Raw genomic sequence first — 8,653 nt, 5'->3', positions numbered from 1 at the left:
CGTCTCGCGGCGTGAAATACGTCGCTTCCACGCGGAGATCGACAAGATCGGGGACGTTGCATAGATCACGAGACGCGCCTAGATCCGGCGGTCCGCGACCGCGGGACGAGACGTCCGGGACTCCCGCCTTTTTCCGGGACGACCTCCCATGGGAACCTTCGTAACCTCCCTTATTAATCCCGCCGGCGCGCAGCCTCCGTGTAAACGAGATTGACGCGTGTACGCGAAAACCCCGGCATTAGATCCGTACGATCCGTACCCCCTCATTGGACACGAGAGAGATAAAGGTTACTTCACGACTAGGGATTTCTGGCACGACGGTCGAGGTGAAAATATCTAATTACGTCAATTACATCGAATTATTTTCTTTTTTACCGCGGTGTATACACCGGACACGTGGAGGAGGATGGACTCCGATGTAACGGGGGGTTTAAGAGTCTCGTGAATAAACTGCCTTAAATGAGCTAAGATTTGATTAAAATAAATATCGAAAATTGTAAAAATTAAAGGGATCAACCCCCAAGGCAGAAAGACGATTTTATAAACGAAACAAGGATATGTCGGACATGTTTGGGATAAATCCGTGGTTGAGCTAGGGGAGGGCAGGGACGGGTGACAGGAATCTCTGGGATAGGGTCCCGGGGCGGGATAAATCGGTCCTCCTCGAGGGAGTCGCTCGTCCCCTTGGCCGGAGGCACGCTCGAGAAGAGGAGCGTCACGTTTGCGGCAAACGACGCGCACGGCGCAGCTGGAGCCCTGGCATAGAGCCCCTACGTGCCCGATGTGCGTCGCCTCGCTCCTTCTCGGGGGGCCCGTAATGCTCCTATCGGATCCGCGAGATGAGACCACGACCGGGCAGGACACGTCCGCAGCCCTGCAGCTCGTTGCAGCTCGTTGCAGCTCGTTGCAGCTCCGTGGCACCGCGAATTGCCGGCGACCTGTCCGCGCCCGCTTCGACGAGGGCGAGTCGGTTCGCCATCTTGGAACCGCGAGACGCCGCGTCCTCGGCTTCGGTAAACGGAGATTTAGCCTCGTGGAAACGCTCGGGTTAGCTGAAAGGCGAGTCAAAGAATCGGCGACTTCGCGCCTGGGCGAATTACACAGACTCGAGACGCGAATTGCAAACGAGGCGAGATGATTTAACGCGGGACGCGTACCGCCGCGTTTCGAGGAAGAGCGGAAAGGAGGAAAACGACAAGCCCTTAGCCCTCGTGGCCAGGGGTGCGGGGACGCGGATAGCCCTGCATCCCAGCGACGAGATAACCCGGGTTGACCCGGAGGGTCCTCCCTCTTGAATAATTACGGGGAAGGCCGGGTGCACTCCGGAGGCGGGGGGACCTGGACCCGGGACCTGGGACTCGGGACCTGGTGGCTGGCCTCGCAGCGATGCTATCGACCTGCGGACGCGTCCTCCACTTCTGAGGCTCCTTTCGAAAACCCGACCTCCGTCTCGAATTTCCCCAAATTTCGTTTGAAAGCCCGGGAGCCTAATTTTCCTTTCCTCTCTCTCTTTTTAATAACCGCTCGTCCACCGACCCGGGAAAACAGGGATCCATTTTATTTCTAATCGTCTCGGGCCTGGAAGCCGATTCGGCGAAGGGAGGCCCGAGGGGACGTTTTTTCCGGCTCGCCACTCGCCGCGACTCGGGTCGGGTCGGTCCGACCCGCGGTCAGTCACGATCGGGCGGACGACCCGGATGGATCGGGCCCGACCCGGGTCGGTTCACCCGGGAGCACGAAGGGCCCCCCTTTCTCTGGGGAGGGCCGAGATCGTGGCTGGTCGAGTGCGCTGCGCACGAGGACCCCCCGGCGCAGACGGCTCGATAATGCCTCCGACCGTGGGGCCTTATCCGAACTCGGGTGGGGGCGCTCCGTGGAAATCGGCCGCTCGTGCACATCCCATAATAGATGCTCGGTGGAAAACTCGCGACTAAATTAACATCGCGGGAGATCGCTCCACATTATCCGAGCCCGGGGCCCTCGTCTCTTTTTACCCTCGCTTATTTATATTATACCGTCCGTCAGCTCTCAGGATTTATCGTCGATTCGATTCCTTCTCCCGTTCGGAGATCCTCCGTCTTGGAGGACTCCCTTTTTCTGGACGTATCATTTTAGAATCGTACACGATTGCAAGAAACAATTATTTTGTCGAGAAGAAAAATTCCTGTTGATTCAAACGAATTTCATTTCGGTATCGCGTCCCCAGGTTCCGGACGGTTCTACGCGAAATTGCGGCGTCAAGAGGGACGTCCACGCGCCGGGACGCGGAACATCGGCGGAATTATGCGAGGACCTCCCTTAATCGTCCTCACGCGGTACCCTTAAACGCCCTGGATCGCAATCGTCCCGTGGAAACGCCATTCCTCGTTTACGAGCTCCCGCGAATCGCCTCCTAAGGACGCGTCGCGATGGGCGTCGAGGCGCCTTCGTAAAATCGTCCTCGACCTATCACGGTCATCCCTTAACGGGGCGACGTCGACCCACTCGGCAAGAGGTGAAGAGGTCAATCCATGAATTACTCAAGTCCGTCTGGATATTCTCGCGCGGCTTTCCGCCGCGGATTTCCCGGCCAAATCCGACCGGGACGCGAATTGGACCCATCCATTTTTGGGGGCTCGACGGTAGTCCCGGGACCCAATTCCTGCGCTCGGACGATCAACTTTTGCATGCGAAAATGACAATTTCGTATGCGACATTCAAGTATCGACCGATCTCGGAAATTCGCAACAATGCTACATTTTTTTTCGCGAATCTATTTGTATGAGAAAAAAATCCGTACGAACTCGAGAATAGACCCCCTGAATTCGATGACGATTTATCGTTCGCCGTTGGCCCGATTTCTCTTCGGCTCAAAAATTTACATCCAGGGCCTTCGACCTTAGAATTTCTTCGACTCCGAATTTCGACTCTCGGTGGAAAAGACATCAGATTTCGTCCGATCGTGGCTGGCTCGTCGGCATTAATCGCGATAAGATTACATCGCGTGTACGTCGAAACGAATTGCGAAATACCGAGGAAGACATCGGCACGCATTGGGCGGTGCCGTATGGTACCATCCAGTCGGTGAAGGTTGATCGAATGCCGAGTATTCCAACCAAAGTACCCGACAAAATGTCTCCGATTGTCCCGAGTCTAGGGGGACTCCTCCTGGGAACGGAATTCGTGCATTAAAGATCCTTACTAATTTTCACGATGAATGGCAAGGGAAATTACGAATCGCCCGACCGCCATCGCTCGCCCAGAACAAAAATTTCATCTAACAGGAGAAATATTTCTTTGAACGGTGCCAAAGAAATATTTTGTTAATTCAAGGAACAATGACCGATCGTCTCGAAAATGTAGCCCCACTTTTTATCGGTACTCTTCACGTGTAACTCGCGTAATCGCGAACAATTTACGCTCGTCAATGAAAATCTCCAGTCCGGTGAAACGCTACTCTCCGTTCAGCGTTCGCGGTGATCGATCGCGCGGCTCGCATTATGCAGTCAAATGTGAGTTACGACGACTGCAATAATTATCACCGTCCTATATTTAATGGAGGATAATATGCGCGCGTGATACACGCGAGCCGGGTATCGATCGTTCAACTTTTTCGCGAAAAACTGTTCAGGTGAATTCGAGGTATCCATCGACCGGCATTGCGCGGACAACTGGCGCACTATTAATCCCCATCCCTCGGGAAAAGTTGGGATGCGCAGTCGAGTGAATTACACGTTGTCGAGGGGAGTCATCGAGTGGTTTACGCGGCTAATCGGCAATCTATCGGGCCCGGAATGGAAGCAAGACGATCGGAAGGTGCAATGTCGCCGCCGGATCCCGATCCATGGACTCAGGGTGACCGGGACACTCCCAGAATTCCCAATCTCCCTTTTCACGGCTAGGAAATGGTTAAAACCCTCCCCGGATTAACCGGGGAGTCCTTTCCTTATGAATGCCCGCGTTAAGGGGAGGCTTTTTCCGAGGGAGCTAAGCCCTAGGGAGGTGCACAAAGGACCCCTCCGGGAAAGTGGAGGAAACGTTAACCCACTGGAGGAACATCGAGAGAGACAACAGGTGAGGTCGCGCATCCTCGCCATGGATACGACGCATCGGCCGGGGACGGAGTCCGGGGCCCTCCTCGCTTCCAGTTTCAACGATTCGAGAAGGGGGCGACGGGGGGAACGGGAGCGAAATATCGGGGGGCGACAGATGGAGATCGGCGATTCCGCGTCCGGGCCCTGTGGGGGGTCGCGGCGTGTTAGGACGCGCCGCGTGTCAATTAAGTGGCTCCGACCGGTGAGATACGAGAGCTCCTTTCCATACGGATGCGCGCCCTCTCTCTCGCTCTCCCTGTCGCGGCCTCGCGCGGTCTCGCTCCCTCGCCCGCAGCGTGGAGGCCCTCGCGAGAGGGCGCTCTCCCTTCTTCGGCCTATCGCGCGTTTAATGCCGTGCCAAAGCGTGGATATATGCGCACGCGGCAGGCACCCTTCATCTTCTCCCCCTCCCCTCCTTTCGTCCCATTACGAATCTCCCGCGACAAGGGACCTCGTTATGACGATCCCTGACCGACGACTCGACTCCGGGTTCGGACGCGGTTTGCTCCAGTTATTTTTTTTTAGTTTCATCCTTCGGATGCGAAAACGGTCCGGATCCTTGGTCGCGGGATCTCAACCGTCGAGTCCTCGGGCGGCGCCGGGGGGCTTCCGGGTCGTTCCCCGGGCCCGGGCAAAGGGCCAGCCCGGAGCAAAGGTCAGGATACCAGCCGAGGGGGTCAGCTTGGCCTATTTACCTTGCGGTCGGTGGTCGATTTACGAGCCGGTCGCGGATCGTGGCGCGATCGCGTCGCGGATGAGGTCTCGGCGTCGGAGCGGGGGGCTCCGTGTGCTGCTCGCAGGCTTCGAACGCGGGACCGGCGGGAACCGTCGGGAAAGGATGCAACCGGGACGAAGGAGGGACCCGCGACGAGGGGGGCTTTGCTCTGGATTCCAGGCGTGACCTCGCGCTGACCCGACGAGAACATCTCCGCGCATCTCGCTGACTCCCCGCAATTATATCCCTCCTCCTGCGCGTCCTTCTCCTTCGGACCGGGTGGATACCTCCGGTATATATCCCGCCGGCGGTACCTACCTTCCCCGAGTGTGTGGGTACGCGTTATACGTACTAACGAGTACCTACGTACCCGTCGATACGCCGGGTCGCACCGTAATGGCCGACGAGCCTAAGACTCGACGAGCCCGGGTCGGGCAATCCGTACGCGACCCGGGGACGGAGGATTTACGCGTTACGCGAACGAAAGTCGCGAAGAGACTAGAAATACATATTTATTTGAAATAGCTTAACGAAAAAATTAATTGAAACGTATAACCGGGTAAATTGTGTTAGGATTTACCGCGTAAATTGAGAGAGAGGTGTCCTCTCGGATGAGGGGAGGACGCGATCCTGTTTCCCGGACCCCCACGCACGTTTAAAAGTCCCGGTCGAAGGATCCGTCCGTGGATCCTGGCGGAACACCCCGTGGACTCCGAGTCCGACGCGGAGAGGCAGATATCGCGAAGGCTGAAAGCGCAAGGCTTTAATTGACTGTAATTTGCGTGGCGGTGTGCGGCTCGGACGCCATGACGGGGACCGTAAACGACTCGCGGGGCAGCCTTCTTCCACGAGCTCGAGAGCAGGGGGTCAGGGACCTACCGCACAATCGCACCTACTTCGAGGACGATCCGACTGGATGCTCGCCGCAGGTCGGCCGCAGATCCGCCGGTGATCCCGCCGGTGATCCGCTCGTGATCCGCGAGAGGTCAACGACCCGCCCTACGTCGCGAGGAAAGGATTTTGTTCGGCAGGATAGGTCGCAAATAGATCAGGTCAAGGAAATTACGCGTTCCTTGCGGAAATCTTGCGGATATCTCGCGGATTTTTTTGCAGATCCGATCGGTAAGATTTCGAGAGTCGCTCGACAAACGCGATCCCTATCGAGGGGTACCGAGTGGAGGGGCAAAATCGACGTAGCCGCGATTCCGCAGCCGAACGCGTCCTCTTCGCGTCGCTGTAACCCAAAGAGCGTCCCGAGAGCTATCGAAACGGCCGAGCGAAAGCGGAATTCCGTGTACGGATCCCCGCCGAGATTGAGTTTCCGCGAAGGCGGCCTTACGACTCGGCGTCGCTAATCGGCCTCTAATTCCTTGGCGTAAACCGCAAGCGGAAGTCCGGAATGAAAGGACGAGGTCCCGCCGGGGATCACGGAGAGATCGCCAGTCAGGGATCGCCATTCCGCGCGGACGGAAAAACGCTCGCCGCGGGTATCCTCCTCTCTCGCCGCCCCCTTAAGAGGTCTATTAATGTCGGCCGGATTTTTCTGGGGACGGTAATCACAGGGTGCTCCTTTCCCGCGAGGGCCCGCCGCGGTTTTTCGCCGCGTTTCCGCCACTTTACTCGGCCCCGGACGATCTCCCTCCGACGCCGACCCGCGAAGAGGCGCTCCGAGGATGGGCGCGCCCTCCGAGGGAAAAACTCTCCTACAAACCGCCCCGACCAATTTTGGACGAGCGGGTACCGCGGCGGAATTTTATTTTATTTTAAGACCGAAACGCTTTAATTTCGACGCCGAACGTCGCTTGTCCCCGAATCGCATTGCTTATCATATGGAATCAAAGACAATCGCTCCTCAAATAAGGGAATCGTTTTCACCGATTACCTCGTCCCTGTTACTTTTATTTCACTTGATCCCGATGTCCGGATGCAACCTGACCAAGGTCTCGGAGGGATGGTCCCCGGCCCCCGGGGGCGAGTTTCCCCATTTTCGGGGAACCATAGGAGTCCAACGCGGAGGAGGGGTCGACTCCGGACTCGTCATATCCTCCACGAAATGGAGCAGGATAGCCCGGAGATCCTTCGTCTGGCGGTGACATCCTATTCGGTGCACGCAGTGCGCCGCCACTCCGGTATTCCGCGGGTGCAGCCACGAGGGCCGCGCGTTTCTCCCGGCCATCCAAAGTACCTAATTGAACCTAATCCCACCCACCGCGCCATCCCCTCTTCCGACCTCCGTGAAAACCCGGGGAGAGAACCGCTGACCTCGAAGGAGGGATTTCCCGAAATCGAATCCTCCGAATTTACCCGATCTCTCGCCGCCGCCATTTTGTTGCACCGACCGGGACCGAGTTTCCTGGCGGCGATTCGACGTAACGAGGGAAGCCAGGAGTTAAGGACGCGCGTTCTTTCCCGGGAGAGGTACTTTTTCGACCTCCTTTTTGGAACCTCGGTCGTCCGCTTTTCCGTGCCTCGCGGGCCATCGGTCAACTTCTCCCAGACGGGTTCCCTCTATAAGGTCTAATGCATCCGCTGGCAGGGCACGCAGGCCTTCGAGGGGAGTCCGACAGGGACTGGGAGGATTTACGCGGCGCTCGTAAAACCGGTATGGATTGACACGTCGACGGCAGTAAACGTTGCGGGCCGCGCGTCCGCGCGCTAACAATGCAAAGTGCTGCATTACCGACCGGGGGTAGGAAGCGCGAATCGGGGACACCCCTCCGCCCCCCAGCCACCCAGACGGCCTGTTTTCGTCGCGAGTCCCGCCACCCCTGCCCTCCGGCAGTGGAAAGAGAAAGCGAAATTGTGGAACTCGCTCCAAACGCGCCCGTGCCTCCGCTCCTCCGCTAGGATTTTCCACTCGCCGAAATACCTGTCGATCGACTTTTAAGCGGCTTCTTTGGGCATGGTGAAATCTGAACGTTGTCGTCGGGAGACTTTTTACCGAATTCTCAATTTTGTCTCGTACTCGAGGTTTCGATTTTTTCCCACCTCGGCGAATTTTGTAATCGACCCCTTCGAGGAAATTCAAAATGAGAACTTTAATTAATACGGACAAAAGCATTTCATCGAATAAAGAAATGTTATCTCGTGCTCGTGCTTTCGATTTTCTTTTCCAACTCGAACGAGAGGGTCGTAATCAACCGCACGTTAAGCGGCGAAACGGCAGTCGGAGGAACGGTCCCGCGAAAGGGCGTGCAGGAACGACGACGATAACGCAAGCGGCGAGCCGATTGGTCGCGGCCGTCCCGACGTGTAAGAACGCGGTTAAGTGGAAGCGGGTCTCGGTACGGGAGTAATAATACAAAATGGCGGCCGGTCGGTCCTCCACGTCCAAAGGCGTCCGAAGAGCTCGACCTGCCCCTCCGCCGTCCGGTCGGAACCGGCGAAAACACAACCTCCACGCGGCGGAAACGCAATGCGGCGACTGCGGCGCACGCACCCTCGGCGTTAAACGCGGAGGAAAGGGGGAAGAATGGCGCGGGTGGAGGAGAAGGACGAAGATACGCGCTCGGGCCTACTCTAGAAAGAAAGGAGAGAAGAAAAGAGAGAACGACGGAGAGGGGAGGAAAACGAGAGGGACGGAGAAAAACCTACCCGCGGAAGGCGGAGGGTGGAAGAGAATCAAGAGAGAAAAGGACAGCGAATGGGGAGGCAGGGGGAGACAATAACAGGACCGCGTTTTCGGGCAACGACCCGTCGCCATCCCTTCGAACTCCTCTTCACCCACCACCCTTCGGAATGAACCCCTCCCCCCGGCGACGCACGTACGGGTGGCGGAATCGCAGGGGTGCGTAACACGACCCACTGCGATTTCCGCGTTCGAATTTCGCGCCATCGAAGACTAAATACAGACAAATGTTGCAAA

The sequence above is a fragment of the Orussus abietinus genome, unplaced genomic scaffold, assembly GCF_000612105.2.
Source record: "Orussus abietinus isolate OABI.00-Male unplaced genomic scaffold, Oabi_2.0 scaffold27, whole genome shotgun sequence".
In the NCBI taxonomy this organism is placed as follows: Eukaryota; Metazoa; Arthropoda; class Insecta; order Hymenoptera; family Orussidae; genus Orussus; species Orussus abietinus.
The sequence above is the reverse complement of the archived record's forward strand: the minus strand, read 5'-3'. Positions refer to the sequence as shown.